This window comes from Dromiciops gliroides, chromosome 1 (assembly GCF_019393635.1).
Source record: "Dromiciops gliroides isolate mDroGli1 chromosome 1, mDroGli1.pri, whole genome shotgun sequence".
In the NCBI taxonomy this organism is placed as follows: domain Eukaryota; kingdom Metazoa; phylum Chordata; class Mammalia; order Microbiotheria; family Microbiotheriidae; genus Dromiciops; species Dromiciops gliroides.
This window is the reverse complement of record NC_057861.1, coordinates 735,254,902-735,275,072: the sequence shown is the minus strand read 5'-3', so window position 1 is coordinate 735,275,072 and position 20,171 is coordinate 735,254,902. Positions and strand designations below refer to the sequence as shown.

The 20,171-nt window shown below is 42.9% G+C and overlaps 1 protein-coding gene across 4 annotated transcripts in view; it reads right to left on the bottom strand.

Moving 5' to 3' along the window:
• Window positions 1-20,171, bottom strand: part of PRICKLE2 (prickle planar cell polarity protein 2) — a 366,874-nt gene that overhangs the window by 8,048 nt on the left and 338,655 nt on the right. The gene's annotated exons all lie outside the window — the stretch shown is intronic.

The following is a 20,171-nucleotide window of genomic DNA, read 5'->3' as shown; positions in this document are numbered from 1 at the left end:
AGTGGCTACTTTGCCTCTGACTACCTGCAGGAAATTGATGATGTCCCTGTAATTTTCTATTTCCTTTCTATGGAAAGCTATTTGTTAGATTGGCACCAAGGAGAAGATTCAGAACAAGGCAGGCAGCATTAAGGCCTCTTTGGAGGCGTAAAGGGTCATTTCTGCCTTTTCCAATAAAGCACAAGAATCTGCTCCCCCTCAGCTGAGCCCCAGTTTGAAACAGGCTCATCTTTGCACCCATACAAGCAAGAGCTTGTGTATCTTGAGTGTGCCATCTAAGACACATCTAGGCTGGGAGTTAGTGGAAACCTCCTCACTTTACAGATAAGGAAATGAGGAAAGGAGTTCCCCAAGTTCTTTTTGGCAGTTAACAGTAGTTCTAGGATTTGTACCCAGAGGAGGTCTAAAGTGGGAAATATAAAACTGGATGCGAAATCAGGAAGACCTGAGTTCAAACACTTAGTAGTTTGCAACCTTGGGCCATAGTTTCCTCAGCTGTAAATGAGGAAGCTGAAACTGGGCGACCCTCAAGGTCTCTTTCTGGGTCTAAATCAGAAATTCTGTGACTGCAGGTTCAACACTCTTTCCATGACACCAAATTGCCTTCTGCCCTAACCACAACACCCAGATGACACTGCTCCACCCTGCCCCCAATCCTTTTTCAAAATCCTAGGATTTCTATACATGACAAGTGGGGTGTTGCATATCATAGATAAGCAGCCAGAGAGAAGGAGAAGTTGGAAGAAACAAATCCCCAAAGTTGATTTGCAACAGTCTAATCACTTCCAGAGCCTGCCCTGATGTGGAGGCTCAGATGGAAGGTTATAATGGATGATGATGAATGAGCAACAGGAGTGGGTGAACTTTTGGAGGGGAAAAAATGACAATCTCTAAAATCACATTTACCAGGGAAAGTTATCCAGGCAGGCCCCAGCAATACAGATGGTATTCATTTATCTTCGGAGGGCTTTTTACCTGAGTCCCCTAATAGAATTAGGGCCTGCATAAATAACCCTTCCAAATATCATAAATTCCTAAACATGCTGTCTTCATGACCCATCGTCTGTGACCCCCAAAGTGAAGCATGAACAGGGGAGCAAATATGTACTTAAACAGAGGGGTCAGTCTGGTGCTGGCAAAGGCAGTGGTCCCTCCTATGTCATTAGGGAGATGTTCTCCCCTCCCTTTTTGCCAGTACGTAGGAAGAGAGACCTTGGTGCAACCCTGATCATCCCCAAAAAAGGAAATCTGTTGTAGGGAAATCGGAGGTGCTATGGAAGCATTGGCCTCCTGTACTGCTCTCTGAAACTCCAGAGTTTATCATCAATTACTCTCAACAGTAAACAAAATGTATGGGGGGGGGGGCAGGGGGAGGAGGAAATGGGGATGTGGTTGGAAGTTTGAACGCCTCATGGCATTCCTATTCATAAGCAACCTGGGAGATTCAAAGCCTTCTCTTGCACAATTCTTACCTGAGCTGGGCATGAAAAACGGGAGAATTTGGCCTCCAGACTCCAAGAATGCTCATGCTCATAGAAAATCTCAAGATTGTGCCTAGGATCAGTATTATCCCCAAGATCCCCCACCTCCTGACCTAAAATTCTGGGCGAAGAAAGCAGTCAACCTTCTTGATTCCTAGCAAGTCTGGATACAGAAAGTCACCCATTATAATTCAAACAAATTGAGTTTCCCAACTTAAAGAAACAAAAATAACCAGCATCACACCTGTCAATCTTGTTGCGTCTTCCTGTTCATTATAGATCTCACCATCTGGGATCTCTCCGGTTTGAAAGTATAAGGGCTCATAATTAGCCCCCAAATATGTGGCATCATGAGACTCTTACTAATCAGAGACGCAAAAATACTGAAAATGAGCAACTTCTGTGACTCTAAGATGGCAGGCATGTGGGCCGCACCAGCCAATGAGAAACATTCCACAGATAGTGATAGGCTGGGTGAAAATGACCTTAGGTTGTGATTCAGATATCTCTTATTCTCAAACTTGATGCAAAGGGGCAAACATCTTCACTAATCAAGTTCATGAGATAATTACTCATAGCTGTATTGTGTGTGGCCCACGAAGATAACACTCTCAGGATTTTGGACTTAAAGATACCCAAAACAACCAGCCAACTTTTTATCTATCTCTTGGGATTCTAGAGTTAGAAGGGGTCATAGAAGCCATTTAGTCCAACCCATTCAATTGATAGATGAGGAAACAGGCTCAGGGTGGTTGTGACTTGACCCAAGGTCATAAAGGTAATAAGCATCCAGAGAGGAGATTAGAACTCTGGTCCTCACCCAAATATCCCCATGTTTCCCCTGTTTCCTTGCTATATGTACTCTCAGTTGTTCTGATATATATCTTGCCACTAGACACAGATGGCTCTGGAGGAGAGAGTGAGGTTGGTGACCTTTCACAGCTCTCCCTCACTTAAATCCAATTCAATGCAAGACATGACATCACCCTCGTGTCATGCTGCTTTTTGAGAACGCAGGACAAACAATTCTCTCCAAGAGCCATGCCTTATAACTAGGAATTTAAAAAATGATATGGACTGATTAAATCATGAATCACTGTATATTAAATTTTTTTTAAATTTTTTTTTTTTTTAGTGAGGCAATTGGGGTTAAGTGACTTGCCCAGGGTCACACAGCTAGTAAGTGTTAAGTATCTGAGGCCGGATTTGAATTCAGGTACTCCTGAATCCAGGGCCGGTGCTTTATCCACTGCGCTACCTAGCTGCCCCCACTGTATATTAAGTTAACTAAGACAGGTGGGAGAGTGACTAGAAGGCTGTCTTTGCAATCAGGAAGCAGTTGATTCAAGTTCTTCCTCTGAAACCTACAAGTGATGTGGTCATGGACAAGCACCCTAAAGCAGCAATCTAAGACTGAGAGTTTTAAAATAATGTATTGTCAGATTCTGCTAGGAATACAGGTGAACCTCACTGGCCTATTTGATGATCTGTGTCCATGGCATAAGCCAAGACTTTCTTACATGATAAAATAGCCCAATGCTTAAATAAACTCCAAAATGTCACCCAAGACAATTCCTCTTCCATGAATATTAGCATTGTTGCTTCCAAAGATATATGGACTAAAACCTTGTTTGAAAGGAAGATTCTGTTCCTTAGCTAAGAAATTACCATTATTTTTGCCCAACATACTCAGAGACTTAGACAAGAGAAACCTGGATTGTAAACACAGGATTGTAAAACACTATGGCCTTTTTTCTTTCTTTCTTAGAATGGAACTTTGCTTGTCCACTATAGGTTTATATATAATGTAGAGTTTTTGTAAAAGGTACTGGCTTGACAGCCCTAGCCATCAAGGGCTTCTGTTTATCTTTACTACCAAGGTCAGTGTGGCCAGCAGTAAAATCAATGCCCATGCTTTGCCCCATCAGTCCACCTCATTTGGGATGGGCAGGCTCTTCCTCTTAAGAATAAGTGAATCTGAAATACTTCCATGGGCCTATGTTGTTAAACATGTCAACACAAAGGGATTTGAAGACAGCATTTCATAGACACTGTTGCTGTTTGGGGCCCGACAACATCTCTCCCCTGTGAGCTGGACTTCAAGACCCTTCCACAGGGCATCTCCCAAAGATCAGGGGAAAGAACAGAGGAAAACATTATCAGAGACAAATTGCACATAGCCGACTATCTCATTTTCACTAGAAACAGGGAAGATGCACTTAATTCCTAGAGAATGGAAGGGCAACCTCAATTTGGAGGTAACCATTTTCTATGCAATCACATTTCTTAGAGACAGCATGGCATAAGAGACAGCGAGATGCTCTCAAAGCCAGGAAATCCTGGGTTCAGGTCCTGCCTCTGACACACACAGCAGTGAGAACCTGGGTTAACTTTCTTTCTTTCTTTCTTTCTTTCTTTCTTTCTTTCTTTCTTTCTTTCTTTCTTTCTTTCTTTCTTTCTTTCTTTCTTCTCTCTCTCTCTCTCTCTCTCTCTCTCTCTCTCTCTCTCTCTCTCTCTCTCTCTCTCCCTTCCTTCCTTCCTTCCTTCCTTCCTTCCTTCCTTCCTTCCTTCCTTCCTTCTTCCCTTCCTTCCTTCCTTCCTTCCTTCCTTCCTTCCTTCCTTCCTTCCTTCCTTCCTTCCTTCCTTCCTTCCTTCCTTCCTTCTTCCCTTCCTTCCTTCCTTCCTTCCTTCCTTCCTTCCTTCCTTCCTTCCTTCCTTCCTTCCTTCCTTCCTTCCTTCCTTCCTTCCTTCCTTCCTTCCTTCCTTCCTTCTTCCCTTCCTCCCACAACAAACTACTGACTCATATTGAGCTTTGTAGTTTGGTCCCTTGAGACTCTTGCCTCTTTTTCACATCAATTGTTATCTAGCCATTTCTGCTCCCAATCTATATTTGTAAAGTTGATTTTTGGAATCCCAGTGTTGAGCTTTGCAGTTACATCCATTAATATTCTTCCTAATTATATCTAACCCACTGTGTTGTTGAAATCTTTTTGCATCTTGTCTACCATGCAGAAAATTAGCTTAGCCTTCTGCCATGTGCAAATTTGAGAAGCATGCACGCCTTCATTGACTTTGTTCAAATCTCTTGGTAAAAGCATGAAACAGCAAAGGGCCAAGTGCAGAGATGGGGTTAGAGTTATAATTAGAGTTTCCTTCAAGATGACACTGACCCATTAGTGATTATTTTTTGGCTCTATATCACCCAATTATATTCTCTCCTCTTGGCCACATCTCACTCATCTTACTCACAAGAAAAGCTTAGGGGGGCAGCTAGGTGGCTCAGTGGTTAAAGCACCGGCCCTGGATTCAGGAGTACCTGAGTTCAAATCCAGCCTCAGACACTTGACAATTACTAGCTGTGTGACCCTGGGCAAGTCACTTAACCCCCAATGCCCCGCAAAAAAAAAAAAAAGTTTAGGGATTTTGTTGAATGCTCATGTCAAATCTAACCACATCTATCACATTTCTCTGATCCAGTAAGTTGGTTACCCTGATGAAGGAGGAAATGGAGATAATCCAGCATGACCTGCTCTTGATAAAGCCACATTGACTTTTGGGTATTAGTTTTCCTTTCTAAAGAGAAGCTCAGAAATCATCCTTGTGATAAAGTGTTTTTGAATTTTGCAAGGAACAGAAAGCAAATTCGCTGCCCCATGATTTGAAGTCTCCAACCTCTTCCAAGGCACTTGGCCTTCTTTAGTCCCAAGGCATCTCTTCCATTCTCTGATGATGTTTGGGTCATCACACTTGCTAGTTGTTTTTTCCTTCAGGATGCCAGTTAGCACTGGCCTGTTAACTTGAAAGTCTCTGGATTCTTTCTTACTATCTCCTCACTTATCTTCAGTTTCAAGGCCTTACTAACCATTTTTCTTTTACCTTTCCCACTCCCCAAATCACTCTCCTCAGGAGAAAAAACAGAAGATAACAGTTGAGTAGTTTAGCCTTCTCATCATCAATAATTCCATCCCTCCTGAGCAATGCTCCTATTATCCCTTCTTTGCTCCCCACCTTTCCCCTAACACAGCTTTGTAAAAAGTCTGTAGCAGAATGTGAGAGACATTCTGGGAAGCGCTGGGAATACAAAGAAAAAGAAAAAAAAGGTTCCTCAATCTTTAGGGAGATTATAATCTAGTGGGGACACACCTTGCTTTTATAGAACTGTGGTATGCACTTATCTTCATCCCTTAACGATTGACCTTTCTTCCATCTTTTATACTGCTCTCTTTAAATTCATGCTGATGATGCACTTTACTTTTTGTTACCCTCATCCTATATAGTCTTTGGTTAAACTGTTTTGGTATAGCAGAGATGAAATAAAAAATGGACCCTCAAGGTGAATCAGGGAAAAGGGTCCTCAAAGTCATGTGATATAGCCTTTGAGTTAAAAATAACCAGCGCTCACCCCAGAGGATCAAAAGCTAATTACAAAGTACAGATGTTTTTGGCCAGGCGTCTTGGGGTCCCTTTCTCAAATGAGTCAATTGATCTCATCCTATTAGGAAAGCACATCAGTCCAACTGGCAACAGCTGGAGAGAGAGAAAACAAGCCAATGAACAGAGGTTCCATCCCACAGCATGTTCTTAGCAGCAGGACTTGGGATAGTTCAAATACTACACGTGTGTGTATGTGTGTGTGTGCGCACGCAAGGAGACATAGTGTAAATCCTTTCTGGAATGGTCACTGGTGGGTGAGATGGAGAAACCTGGGAAGGAGTATAAGCCTCAGCAATCACTGAGAATCTGAGAGCCAAAAGGGACCTCAACAACCACCTAGTTCAGCCCATGCCCAAAAGGAATCAGCCTGACAAATGACTATCCAGGCTCTGTTTGAAGACTTCCAAGCAGGGGGAACCCACTTCCTCCCAAAACCATCCTTTTGTCTGGGACAGTTTGAACTTTTTCCTGATATAAACTGAAAATTGGCCTCTTTGCCATTTCCACTCATTGGTTTTTGTTCTGCCATCTGAGACCAAATAGAAGTCCCATGATTTTTCTACCTGTTATCCCTTCAAATACTGTACTGTGATTTCATTGGCATAAGGAACCCCTGAGTGAAGAAAGTCCTTTTGCCTCTGCAAGATAGCACCTTCTTGGCAACATAGTTGTAGAGTATAGCCTAAGGCAGGAGTGTCAAACTCAGAGACAGATGCCTGTTAGGAAACATTAACATTATCTGTGTTGTATTATGTTTATTTTGTTATATGTTTCCCAATTACATTTGCCCAAAAGTTTTGCTGGAACAAGTTTGATACCTCTGGCCTAAGGCACTGAGATGTTAAGTGACTTGCCCAGGGTCACACAGACAATAGGGATCAGAGGTAGGGCTTGAACACAGGTCTTCCCAGCTCCAAGAGCAGCTCCTTATCATACCACGTAGCTTCTCCTAAGGAAGACTTCTCAAGTTAATAGAGGTCAGCTTCTATGCTGGGGATAGATTTGCCCCCTGAATCTTAGCCTTGTGCCAGGCATATAGTAGGTGCTTGATAAGTGCTTACTGAATGATTAACTGCAACTAATGAGCAGCCCAACCCCATCTGCTCAAGTGATGTCAAGGTTGATGTGTCAACTGTAAGACAAAGCAGGAATTGTTCTGTGAGCCACAAGACTGGCAACCTTTCTATGAAATGATCAATGTGTTCTACTGTGTTGGACTTAATGGAAAGCACCTAGGACATGGGACAATGGTTTACCCTTAAGTGCCTCCCACTGAACTGACCCTGAAGACCTCTCAGCGAGGTGGTGAAGTGGATAGCTTGCTGGGCATGGAGTCAGGAAGCCTGCAGCTTAAATCCAGCCTCAGACACTTACTAGCTGGGTGGCCCTCGGCAAGTTGCTTTTTAAAAACAAACAAACCAAAACTTGATTTGCCTCAGTTTCCCCATCTGTAAAATGAGGATAATAATAGCACCTACCTCCAAGGATTGCTATGAGGATCAAATGAGATAATAATTGTAAAGCACTTCACATAACACAAGGCATATAATAAGAGTTATATAAATGTTAGTTATTATTATTATTAGTATTGTTGTTGTTGTTATTATTATTTTTAGCTATGGGACCCTGGACAAGTTACCCTCTCTTAGCCTCAGTTTCTTCATCTGTAAAATGGAGATAATAATAGTGCCTGTCTCCCAGGGTTGTTGTGAAGATCAGTCGAGATAATGTATGTGACATATAATGCAAACTTAAAATTCACAATGTAAATGTTAACTGGGATTACTATTACTGAGAGCTAGACATTCCCCAATTAACAAATGGTCAAAGGATCTGAACATCTAGTGTTCAGGAGAAGAAATCAAACATATTTATAGTCATATGAAAAAATGCTCTAAATCATTATTGATTAGAGAAATGCAAATTAAAAACAACCATTTCACAACTATCAGAGTGGCTAATATGAAAGAAAAGGAAAATTATATATGTTAGAGAGGATGTGAGGAAATTGGGACACTGTTGGTAGACTTGTGAACTGGTCCAACCATTCTGGAGAGCAATTTGGAACTATGCCCGAAGGGCTATAAAACTGTACATACCCGGGGGCAGCTAGGTAGCACAGTGGACAAAGAACCAACTCTGGATTCAGCAGGACCTGAGTTCAAATCCGGCCTCAGACCCTTGACACTTACTAGCTGTGTTACCCTGGGCAAGTTTTTTTGCCTCACCAAAAAAACAACAACCCCAAAACCCCCAAAACTGTACATACCTTTTGACCCAGCAAAACCACTACTAGGTCTGTATCCCAAAGAAGTCAAAGAAAAGGGAAAAGAACCTATTTGTACAAAACTTTTTGTGGTAGCAAAGAATTGGAAATTGAAGGGATGCTCACCAATTGGAGAATGGCTGTCCAAGTTGTTCTATATAATGGTGATGGGATATTACTGTGCTATAAGAAATGATGAGGGGGCAGCTAGGTGGCGCAGTGGATAGAGCACCGGCCCTGGAGTCAGGAGTACCTGAGTTCAGATCCGGCCTCAGACATTTGACACTTACTAGTTGTGTGACCCTGGGCAAGTCACTTAGCCCCAATTGCCTCACAAACCCCCCCCCCCAAAAAAAACCCAACAACAACAACAACAAAAATAAATAAAATAAAAAGAAATGATGAGCAGGATGGTTTTAGAAAAACCTGGGAAGATTTATAAGAACTGATGCAAAGTGAAGTGAACAGACCCAGGAGAACACTGTACATAGTAATAGCAATGTTCTAATGATGATCAACTATAAAGAACTTAGCTACTCTGATCAGGATAATGATTCAAGATAATTCCAAAGGATGCATGATAAAAAATGCTATCCACCTCCTGAGAGAGAACTGATAAACTCTGAGAACAGGTTGAAGCATACTTTTTTTGAATTTTATTTTTCTTGGGGCTTTTGGGGTATGTTTTCTTTTGCACATAATATGGACATGTTTTGCCTGACTTCACATTCATAACCGATATCACATTGCCTGTGTTCTCAAGGGGCAGAAGAGGGGAGGAGGGAGAGGATTTGGAAATCAAAAATTTTTTTAAAATGAATGTTAAACATTTTTACATGTAATTGGGAAATATTTAACAACACACACACACACACATGTCTATTTTAAAAAACCCTATGACTTGGGGCTGTTGAAAGCTCTGGCTCTGGATATAGTCCCCTTCCTTCCTTTATCTGGCCTCACTGACTTGGCAAGTGTGTGCCAAAAGAGCAGCCAGCCGTGAGCCTGGTCACACACCTGCCATCTGCTCCCATTGCCCCAGAGAGACCAGACTTGGAACAATTTCTTTTTGTCTGGCCTCCCCCAGGCGAAGACCATGCACCAAACCCAAGAGGAAAAGAAGAGCGTGTCTGCCCTCGCCATTATACAGAAGGGCCATTTCACCGATCCCCTGAATGTGTTATAAAGTCCAACCAAAAGGACAAAGACGTCCTTTTCTAGAAATGCCCAGGACTGACTGGTTTCCAAGAACAACAGGGCTGTTGCTGTTCAGTGGCATTCACTTAGGGAATGTGCCTTTGCACTGGAGGATTTAGGAAGTGATACGTGGGACTGGTCCAGAACTCAATTGTGAAGCTCCCGTCCTCACAACTAGCATACTATGTGTTCATATGGGTGATGGAGAGCACAGCACCGATCAATGGAAACTAAAATTGGAAAAAGAGAATGATAGCTTGTTCACACTCCATTCATCAATCTGCTAGTTCTGTTGGCTTTTATGTTTCTAAAAACCAATTAGCCAGTTATCGGGACAAAGAAGAGGATTGCAAAATGAATGGAGTCAGTCAACAAACATTTATTATGCACCTGCTACACGCTAGGCATTGTGTTAAGTGCTGGAGATACAAGCACAAAAGACAATTCGTGTTCTACCAGAGTTTGGAGTCTAATGGGGAAAACAGCATACAAACAATCATGTACAAATAAGCTATAGACAAGAACAATGGGAGAGAACTGGGAGAAGGAAGTCACTAGAGTGAAGAGGGATGGAGACAGGCTTCCTGTGGAAGGTGGGATTTTTAGCTTGGACTTGTGAGCACCTTTCTTCCTATTCTGAGCCTTAACGTAGTGCCTGGAACACAGTAGGCCCTTAATAAATGTCCATTGACTGACTGACTGACTTGAAGAAAGGCAGAAAGAAGGTGGAGATCAGGAGGGAAAGCATTTTAGGACACGGGGCCAGCCATTGAAAATGCCCAGATCGGGAGATGGAGTGTCTTGTGCCAGGAACAGCAAGGAGGCTGGTGTCCCTGGATCTCAGAGTACGTGGTGGGAGGGGAGATGGTGTAAGGGCAAGGATCCCATCTCTGACATAACTGGCAGATTCACATTCGGTCTTTGCCTGAAGACCTCCCACAAAGGGGGAACCTCCTACTGCAGGAGGTCCCCCAAATTCCACCAGTGGAGCAGATCCAATGGTGAGGACGGTTTTCCTTCTCTGCAGCCTAACTTTTCTTATTGGCAGCTTCTCCCCACCAATCTCCATTCTGCCCTGTGGGGCCCCTCTCCCACATACCAGTGCTACCAGTGCTTACGGACACCCACCACAGCCTCCTCAGCTTCTTAAGTTAGAGCTCCCAGGACAGAACTGATTTCTAAAAGCAAAGGAGGATTGGGTCAGAAACACTCCTCTAGTCTTGGGCTCAGAGGTGGAAGGGACTTTCACGGTCAACTAGCAATCTAAGCCAACCCAGGAGCCTCACCCTGTGAGTGACAGTCAAGTGGTTTACCCTAGGTCAAACAGCTGACTGGAGATGGAGCAAGACTAGAAACTGGACCTGGCCACTGGAGTGCCACACCCTTCCCAGGACCTTACCCTTTAAAAATGGAACACTTCATCCCTTTTCCCATCTAACTCCACACAGCCTGAAGCCCAGACCATTCACACATTGACTTTGGAGTTAAAGGGTGATGGGGGGGGGTGTCATAACATTAGCTCCCTCTCCTTCTCAGGAGAGAATGAGACTGGCATGACATGCTTTGTGCTTGGCCAGCCCTAAAGACCTAGAAGGAAAGTCCACCAAGTGAGATCTATTTAAGGGAGGCGGGAGGGTTAGAGAACTCTGGGAAAAAAGACCTTTCATCTTTGACAATCAATTCAATGATAAGTATTTATTAAGTGCCTACTATATGCCAAGCACTGTACTAATTACTGAATATGTAAAGACAAAAATGAAATAATCCCTGCATTAGAAAACCTCATATACTGCCAAGAGAGTGTGTATGTATGTATGGGAGCAAAGAAGAAGGGGATTTTCTATGTCAGTGGTTCTCAAACTTTTTGGTGTCAGGACCCCTTTAAGAAATTACTAAGCCCCCCCACATATGTATGTTCTTTCTCTCTCTCTCTCCCCCCTCCCTCCCTCCCTTCCTTCCTTGCTCCCTCCCTTCCTTCCTTGCTCCCTCCCTTCCTTCCTCCCTCCCTCCCTTCCTTCCTCCCTCCCTCCCTCCCTTCCTCCCTCCCTCCCTTCCTCCCTTCCCTTCCATTCTGTCTGTGTCTATTTATCTATCTTTACTATATACTAGAAATTAAAATTCTGAAAATAGTTTTGGTCTCTTACACCCTCTGAGGGATCTCAGGGACCCCAAGCAGTACTCATCCCACACCTTGAAATCTGCTATTCTAGGTCATCCAGTAAAACCATATTTTTATAGATGAAGAAACTGAGGCCTTGAGAAATTAAATGACTTGCCCAAGCTCACTGAGGCAGCGGAAAGGGCCAGGATTCAATGAAGCTGTCTGACTTTACATCCAGCCTTCCTTCCACTGTCCCCCAAAGCGAAGGGCGTCAGAGGCTATGGCGGCATAAATATAAATACGTACAAAATAAATACAAGATCGTTTTGGAAGAGAAGGTGCTAGCAACTGGGCAGGGGGGAAGGGCAGAGATTCTCCCCATAGAAGAGGGATGTTCCCCAGGACATTCCCCTCCCCCTCCTCCCCTTTCCCATCCCTGGTCTCTGATTCTTGGGCAGTCCGGTCTACGTTTGCACAATGGCCTTTTGAGGTTTCTTTCCTTGGCAGGGCTGATCTCCTGCGTGGGTGGAGTAGGCTATGGCTTGTACAGTATTAGTTAAGGAACGAAGGAAGGCCTCCCTTCTCCCCAGAACCATTCCACAGGCAGCCTGCCACAGTGCCCTAAATTCGTCATCCTCCGGTTTTAAAGCACTGAAGGTCCCTGATTTGAATTCACAAATAAGCCAGCTGAGCAGAATTGCCCATCTTCAACCTGGATCTTACAGGACCACATCAGCATGGATAAAAAGACTAGATTTCTATCACAGAGCAGAGGGGGAGGCTGAGAAGAAAGGAGGGGAAGGCAGAAAGAGCCCCAGGGCAGGTGAGTCTGAGATGGGAGCACTGTCAGGTACTGAAGGGGAGGCCAGAGAAATGAACCACAGTGAGGGGCAAGGATGAGGGTTGGATGGAGCCAGATGGGGCAAAAGGGTGAGCCAACATCAACAGAACATTTGACCTCCTCTCACACAGCTCCCTTTCATGCACTGTAAGTTCAACCAAACTGGCGTTTTCAGAGTTGGTCATATGTGATAGTCTATGTTCCCTCTCCATCCCCTGGCCCTGGCTCTCCCCCAGGCCGGGAATGTATTCCTCCATCTTCATCTCCCAGACTTCCTATTTTCTTTCTAAACTCATCTCCGGTGCTACCTTCCACAGCAGAGAAGTCACACACATGGGCCCTCAGCTAGGCAAGCAACCTTCTGGAGAACCTAATTTCATTGTAATTGGAAAATACTTAATGAAATAAAAAATAGAACTCGGCAAAGACAATGTTAATTTGTCATTTTCTAAGCCGATATGTGGCCTACGGGGATCCATTTATGTTTTGAGTTTGACACCACTGGTCTACAGGAAGTCTTTCCTGATCCCCTCAGCTGCTGGGGTCTTCCCTCACACAATTACCTTGTATTTTGCATACACACAAACATATACACATATATACATATATACATATATACACACATGGGTATAGCTATAGCACACTGATATATTACATAGATTATAGAAATACCTATATGCAATATACACAATATATACTATATTCTATAGTTTGTGTATATATTCTATACTGTATATACTATAGTATGTATATATCCTATATACTCATACACACATATACCATATAGTATATACACCTATATATTCTATACACAGATATAGCCATATATTTATGTATAGCTCTTATATTTCTATATATTCTATAGACCTATAAACCTATCTGATGTTTAGTCTTCATTTTGAAGAGGGTCAATGACATCACAGGGTAATGTCTTGACTTGTGCCTGAATTGGATTTAAGTGAGGCAAAGTTGCACAAAGCTGTCAGCTTCACTCTCTCTTCCAGAGTCACTGAAGTCCAGGGGCAGGACAGAAATCCAGATGACTGGTGGTGGTCTGGGGTGCAGTGGGTGACCTTGGTGTCTTCGGCATCTGACCAAGCTCCAAGCTCTCTAAGACCTGCTTTGACCACCTTCGGGGCTGTTGGAGCAAATTGTTCTCGTTCGCCCATTCTGGTGGGGAAGTCCTGACATGCTTGGGGTAGATATCCCCCTAAGTCACTGATGGGTCTGAGGCCATCATTTACCCTAAGCCTGTCTGCCTAGATGGCTTTACCAAGGTGTGGCTGCTATGCATGCTACAGTTTCCTGGAGCCACAAGAATGTTTGGGGTGCTGAGTCCTTTTCAGAGCTGCTCATCCACCTTTGGTGTCCATCTTACTGTATATCCATATCTATAGCTATCTAATATCTATCTATCTATCTATCTATCTATCTATCTATCTATCTATCTATCTATCTATCTATCTATCATCTATCTATTTATCTCCATATATACATTTTATAATCTATATGCACAAATACATATACATCTCTCTCTATTTCTGTTACCTCCCCCAAAGGAATGTAAACTCACTGAGGGCAGGGATTAGTAAATTTCCATTTTTGTACTCCTAGCATCCAGCACAGAGCCTGCCACATCGGATATTTTATTTGATATTTAATTTATTGTGTGATTTGTGATTTTGCCATGAGACAGCCCTGTTTTGTGGCCCCCTACTGCAAGGGCCTGGGGAGGTCCTTCTCTGTTCTCCACCTGGACACCAGGAGTCTAAAGCTCATCATTGAGCCGGGAAGGGAGAGAAGGGAGAGAAAGCAAAGGCAGCCCAGATGGGAGAAGCAGGCATCAGCAGAAGTCACATTAGGGCATTTATTGTGCTATTTTCCCCACCACAGAATGACCTTGGAGTTTCAGAGTCTGCAAAGCGATGAATGAAAGTCAATGGAGGAGAAAGATGTTCACGGCCCCTACAGAGCTTCAGCTGCCTTCAGACTTAATGCTTTCTAAGAGCAGGGGGCTGGCTGCCTTGGGCTGTGAATCGCTGTCTCCCTTCTATGGGTTCACCAACAAAATGCCCAGAAGGCACTTTGATGGAAGGCTACTGTGGTCTCTGTGTCTGCACAGACTGGAGGTGGAGAAAAAAACCATCTCCTTTGCTTGGGGGAAGCCAGTCCACATCTACATGATAGGGTCCCTAGCTAAGGAAAAGGGGAGGGGCAGAAGCATAGAAGGGGAGGAAGGGGCTATCTTACATGCCTTAAGGCATATTTTGAAGGACCTGGAATTTATAAATGCCCAGTCTCTGCTACTTATTACCTGTGTGATAAGGGTTGGATTAGATGACTAGGGTTGTTCCTAGCTCTAAATTTATGACGACAGGGGTTCTTAAATTTTATTTTGTGTCATGGACCTCCCTGGCCACCTGGTAAAGCCCATGGAACCTTTCTCCGAGTAATAATTTTAAATGCACAAAAGGATTACAAAATGAAACCAATTTGGATGAAATATTACTATCAAAATATTCAAAGTCCTAAGTTTCTGGACCCCTTGAAATCTAACCATGGACTCTAGTCCAGGTTAAGACTCCCTTCCCTACCATATAAGACACAAATTTTAATTGCAACTGGAAGGTAACCTTCCAAGGTCACCTGATTCTTGTCCCTGTCTTCAAGCAGCCCTATACCTAATCCCCAACAACTACTACTAATACAGCTAGTAATAGTACTAGTAATGAGAACATGAAACTCCTTCCACCTATGCAAATTGCCTGGGGGCACTGAAAGACTAAGTGATCTGGCCAGGGTCACACCTCTACTAAGAGTTGGAACCAGGATTCGAACACAGGTCTTTCTTTCTCTTAGTTACTTCAGAAGGGTTTCAGTGCCCCCTTTCTCTGCATTTCAACCTAACCCTCATACCCTTTCTTTATTACAAAGTGCATCACTCTGTTGATGACTCGAGGTGTTGAAAGAGAAACCCAAACCCTCCCCACAGCTTGTTCTGAGGTAGAAGAGGTGCAAAGTTATTCGCAGCTGTTTTGTAACTGAAAATATCTGGAGCCCATTAGGGGAGCATGACAAATCAGGGCAAGTGTTTGCAGAACTTGTAGGTGCTAGGTTCTGGCACTGGCTTCTACCCCATCTCTATCCCACCCACGCCCTACCTCAAAACCCCAAACCCCCAAAGTCCGCTGTGGATCCAGCTGCTGATAGGTAGAGGGAGGGGCTCCTCTGATCATGGCCTAAAGAGACCTTCTATAGCCAGTGGTCAGCCTCTGTATTCCCCCCAACTGCCCACAGAGCAACAGACTCCTCACTGTTTTCCATTAAAACTTTCTTTCGGTGTCTGATCAAATTTCGCCAAATCCTCTTCTGGCTTCTACCCAAGACCCCACCTACCGCCAGGGAGTCTCGACTCTTATCATCCATCTTTCCCTCTCTCCAGAACTTCCTATTCATCCTTTCTTCTCCATGCCAATAACGTAAAGCCCCCTCCCTGTCCTGCTTCTCCCATCTTGTTCTTGTCTTGCAGAACCACAGGATACCCAATGGGTCATGTCCCCCTGGTCCCCTCCTTAGGAAATTCTGCCCCTTGCATTCCTATCTCCTGGAAATTGAAACCAAACTTCTACCAAATCCACAGCTCAGGCCAGTGCTCACCCATCTCCACCTAGAGTGGGGTTTCTTAATCTTTTTTTTTGTTTTCCCCATCAAGGACCTCCTTTGGGAGTCTGCTGAAGTCCATGGAACACTTACTAATCCTTTTAATGTTTTTAAATATAGAAGGTGAAAAGCATAGAATTACAAAGGAAATTACATTAAAATACAGTTATTAAAATCTTAAAAAACAAAACAAAAGCAATCCCCCCCCAAATCCCCAAACTTCACAGACTTCCAGTTTAAGAACTCTTCCCCTGGAAAATCTAAATAAGTTTCTCAAGGGTAGGGATTATTTAATTTTTATCTTTGTCTTCCTAATGTCTAAGATAGTATTCATCATAGAGTAGTGAGGGCTTAATAAACAACTACTAATTGACTGATTGGGAAAGGTGAAGAAAAAATGGTCTGAGGACACGACTAATGTTCATTTGTGGGTAAATCTTTAATAAGGTATACTTCATCTTCTAAGTAATAGCACAGGGCATGAGGGTTCAATGGTAAAAGCAATAATTGCATGTACTTCAGTTGCAAAGGAACATACATAGGCATCTAGTCCTAGTTCTCATTCTACAAATGAGCTGTTAGGATATGAAGTAACCTCATTTTACAGAAGATAAACTGAGGACCAATGAGGTAGTGGCCTGCTCAAGTTCACAGATTAAGTAAGAGGAAGAAATCTCTTTAGAACATACTTAGGAAGGGGTCATGACGTCTTGGATTGAGAACCTTCAGTTTGGGGGACCCCATTCCTGCTCAAAAATTCCAGGGGAAAATAGGGGTCACAGATTCTTGGGTCCTTTCCTCTCTCGATTGCAGGAAGGCAGAGAAAGAGAATGAGAGCAAGGAACATGGTATTCTGGGCCAGCTGGTGATGCTGGGGCTCCACTAATGTGGCACTGGTGGCAGCAGAGGGTGCTGGCCCTGTTCCACCTCCTCTCAGCTGAGACCCTGCCAGCTGCCAGGGCAGCAGATGGGCCAGGCAGCTGTGGTGAAGGGAACAGAACAGAGAGGGTATGGTTACAAGCGGGTGAAGGATGATATACTGAGGCTCTTGTGACAGTTGGCTTAACCTTCCAAATTTGGCTTCATCCGGGTAAAGATAGATTTATCTCTGGAGTTTTCTACTCTCAGATAATGCCTTATTGTTTGGGATCTGTATTAACCCCTACTCTCTGGATCAAGATCAGTGACTGGTGTTACCATATGATACTGTTTTTCTGAAGGACGAATCCTTTGATTTCCTGATGCTTTCCCTTCTTCCCCCAACAAGATAATCCAGGGACTCCCTTGTGTTAGACATAATTGAGCCTGGTAGGTAATATTTTTAACATGGACAACATGGTCTGAGTTTCCACCTTACACCCATTGGATTGGCAAAGATGACAGAAAAGGAAAATGACAAGTGTTGGAGGGGCTGTGGGATAACAGGCACATTAATACATTGTAAGTAGAACTGTGAATTGGTTCAGCCATTTGGAATTTGGGCAATTTGGAATCATGTCTCAAAAGTCACTAAACTGTACATACCATTTGATGTAGTAATACCATTATTAGGCATATACCCTAAAGAGATCAAAGAAAGAAGAAAAGGACCCATATGTACAAAAATATTTATAGTAGCTTTTTCGGTGGTGGTAAAGAGCTGGAAAGTAAGGGTGTGCCCATCAAGTGAGGAATGGCTAAACAAATTATGGCATATGGATGTAATGGAATACGATTGTAGCATAAGAAATGATGAAAGGGATGATTTCAGAGACATCTGGGAAAACTCACAGGGATTGATGCAGGGTAAAGTGAGTAGAACCAGAACAATGTATATAAGACCAAGAACATGGCAAAGACAAGCCACGCACTTTGAAAGACGTAACAACTCTAATCAATACAGTGGTCAACAAGGATTCCAGAGGACTCATGATGAATTATGCCTCCAACCTATTGAGAGACAGGTGTTGTCCGCAAAATGCAGAATGATCCATACATTTTTAGATATGGCCAATGTGGGGATTTGTTTTGACTATACAAATTGATTACAAGGGTTTTATTAACTGAAAAAAAAAAGCAAAACAAAAGAAATATGGAAAATGGTTTATACAGTTGAATTCTGTGATTACACATGGAAAGAAAAATTGGAAAGGAAAATACTAAATCCCAAAGGTGAAACCTTCAAACCCTCTCAGGAGCTAGAAACTACCCCCATTCAAAGATGGAGATTGCTCTCACCCTAATTATCTTGGTAAAGCATTTTAGGGTATTAAGTGCTTACTATGTGGTGGGTACTGTACTAAACACCAGAGGATACAGAGAAAAGCTAAAACAGTCATTAGAAGCTTATATTCTAATGGGAGAGACATGGTATCTATGGGATATATACAAGATATACAGAGTAGACATTGGTTTAATCTTAGAGGGGAAGATTACCTTGTAGTCCTCCCCCCATCCTCCCACCTCATGCATACTCTAAATCATTTGTTTTAAGATACATAGAGTTGGAAAATCAACCAAGCAATGAGCACTTATTAAAAGCCTATTATTTTCCAGACGATGTTCTAGGTGCTCTCTAAACAATGACAAAAATCAAATTGTTGTTTAGTTGTTTCAACCATGTCTGACACTCTGTAACTCCATTTTGGAGTATTTTGCCATTTCCTTTTCCAGCTTATTTTATAGATGAGGCAAAAAAGGTAAAGTGACTTGCCCAGGGTCACGCAGCTTGTAAGTGTTTGAGGCCAGATTTGAACTCAGATCTTCCTGACTCCAAGACCAGTGTTCTGTCCAATGTGCCACCTAGCTACCCCCAAAATTGAATAATCCAAATAGTCCATAGAGAGGGATTGCTTTCTATTGGGGGAAACATGATCATCATATTTATGACAAATCATTACATAATGTAGGATTCTTATGTCTTTTTCCCAAAATCCTCAATTCCCTATGAAGAGATAAACATTCCAATGAGAAAGAGACTGACTTTCCATTGATAACACCTGAATGTCAGTGAGGACCAGAGGTCCCATAGCCATGCTAAACACCAACATTTCAAACATCTAGGCTATTTTGAGATTCATCGAGTTGAGCTTCACTAAAGGGATTCATTCTGAATTGTGGCTTCCCTGGGTTGACCCACACCATTAATCCCAGCTTCCTGTCACTTGGGTGATGAGATCCTGCCATTAAAACAGCAGTGCTCCCCAAATGAAGCTGTTCTAGGAGAGACCCAATGGGAATGTCATTCACCAAGGTGCAAAGTCATATTGCATCTCTCTCTCTTCTGATAATCAGATCTCTCTGTTGAAATCCTGGGCATCTCCTTGGTTTTTATGATAGTTTCATGGATCCAGTTCTTTGAAAGACATTTCATCAGCTTGAAGGTCACTGTGGTTATAAATCTGTCTACCCAATTAAAAAAATGAATAATCCCAAGCCTTTGATCTTTATACCTAAGACTTCCAGTTACTTGTGCCCCTCCCAATTCAATTGTTTTTGTTTACATTTTTTGTATACTTGTTTATATTCAAGTTGTTTCCCCCAACAGAACATAGGTTTTTTGAGAACAAGAACTCTTTCCTCATCCAGGAATTCCCTAAACTAATTAGATCATAGTAGGCACTTTTTGGGAGACAGCTAAGTGATGCAGTGGATGGAGCACCAGGTGTGGAATCAAGACAATCTTAGTTCAAATTTGGCCTGAGACTCTTATTAGCTGTGTGACCCTGAGCAAGTCACTTAACCCCATTTGCCTCAGTTTCTCATCTATAAAATGGGGACATACTGGAAAAGGAAATGGCCAACCACCTCAGTATCTTTGCCAAGAAAACCCCAATTGGGGTCATAAAGAGTCAGACACAACAACAGCAACAACAACAACAACAACAACAACAACATACTTTTAAAGTGCCTACTATGTGCAGGGTGCTAGGGATACAGAGACAAAAATAAAACTTCTACTTATGAAGGTTGGTATCTCCTCTTCAACTTAGTTGAGTGGGGTTCTGAGAAGTTAAGTGACTTGCCCAGGGTCACCCAGCCAAGTATCAGAGATGGGACTTGAACTTAGGTCTTCCTTACTCTGAGGACAGTTCTTTCTTTTTTTCTTCTGTGGGGCAATGAGGGTTAAGTGACTTGCCCAAGGTCACACAGCTAGTGAGGGTCAAGTGTCTGAGGTCGGATTTGAACTCAGGTCCTCCTGAATCCAGGGCA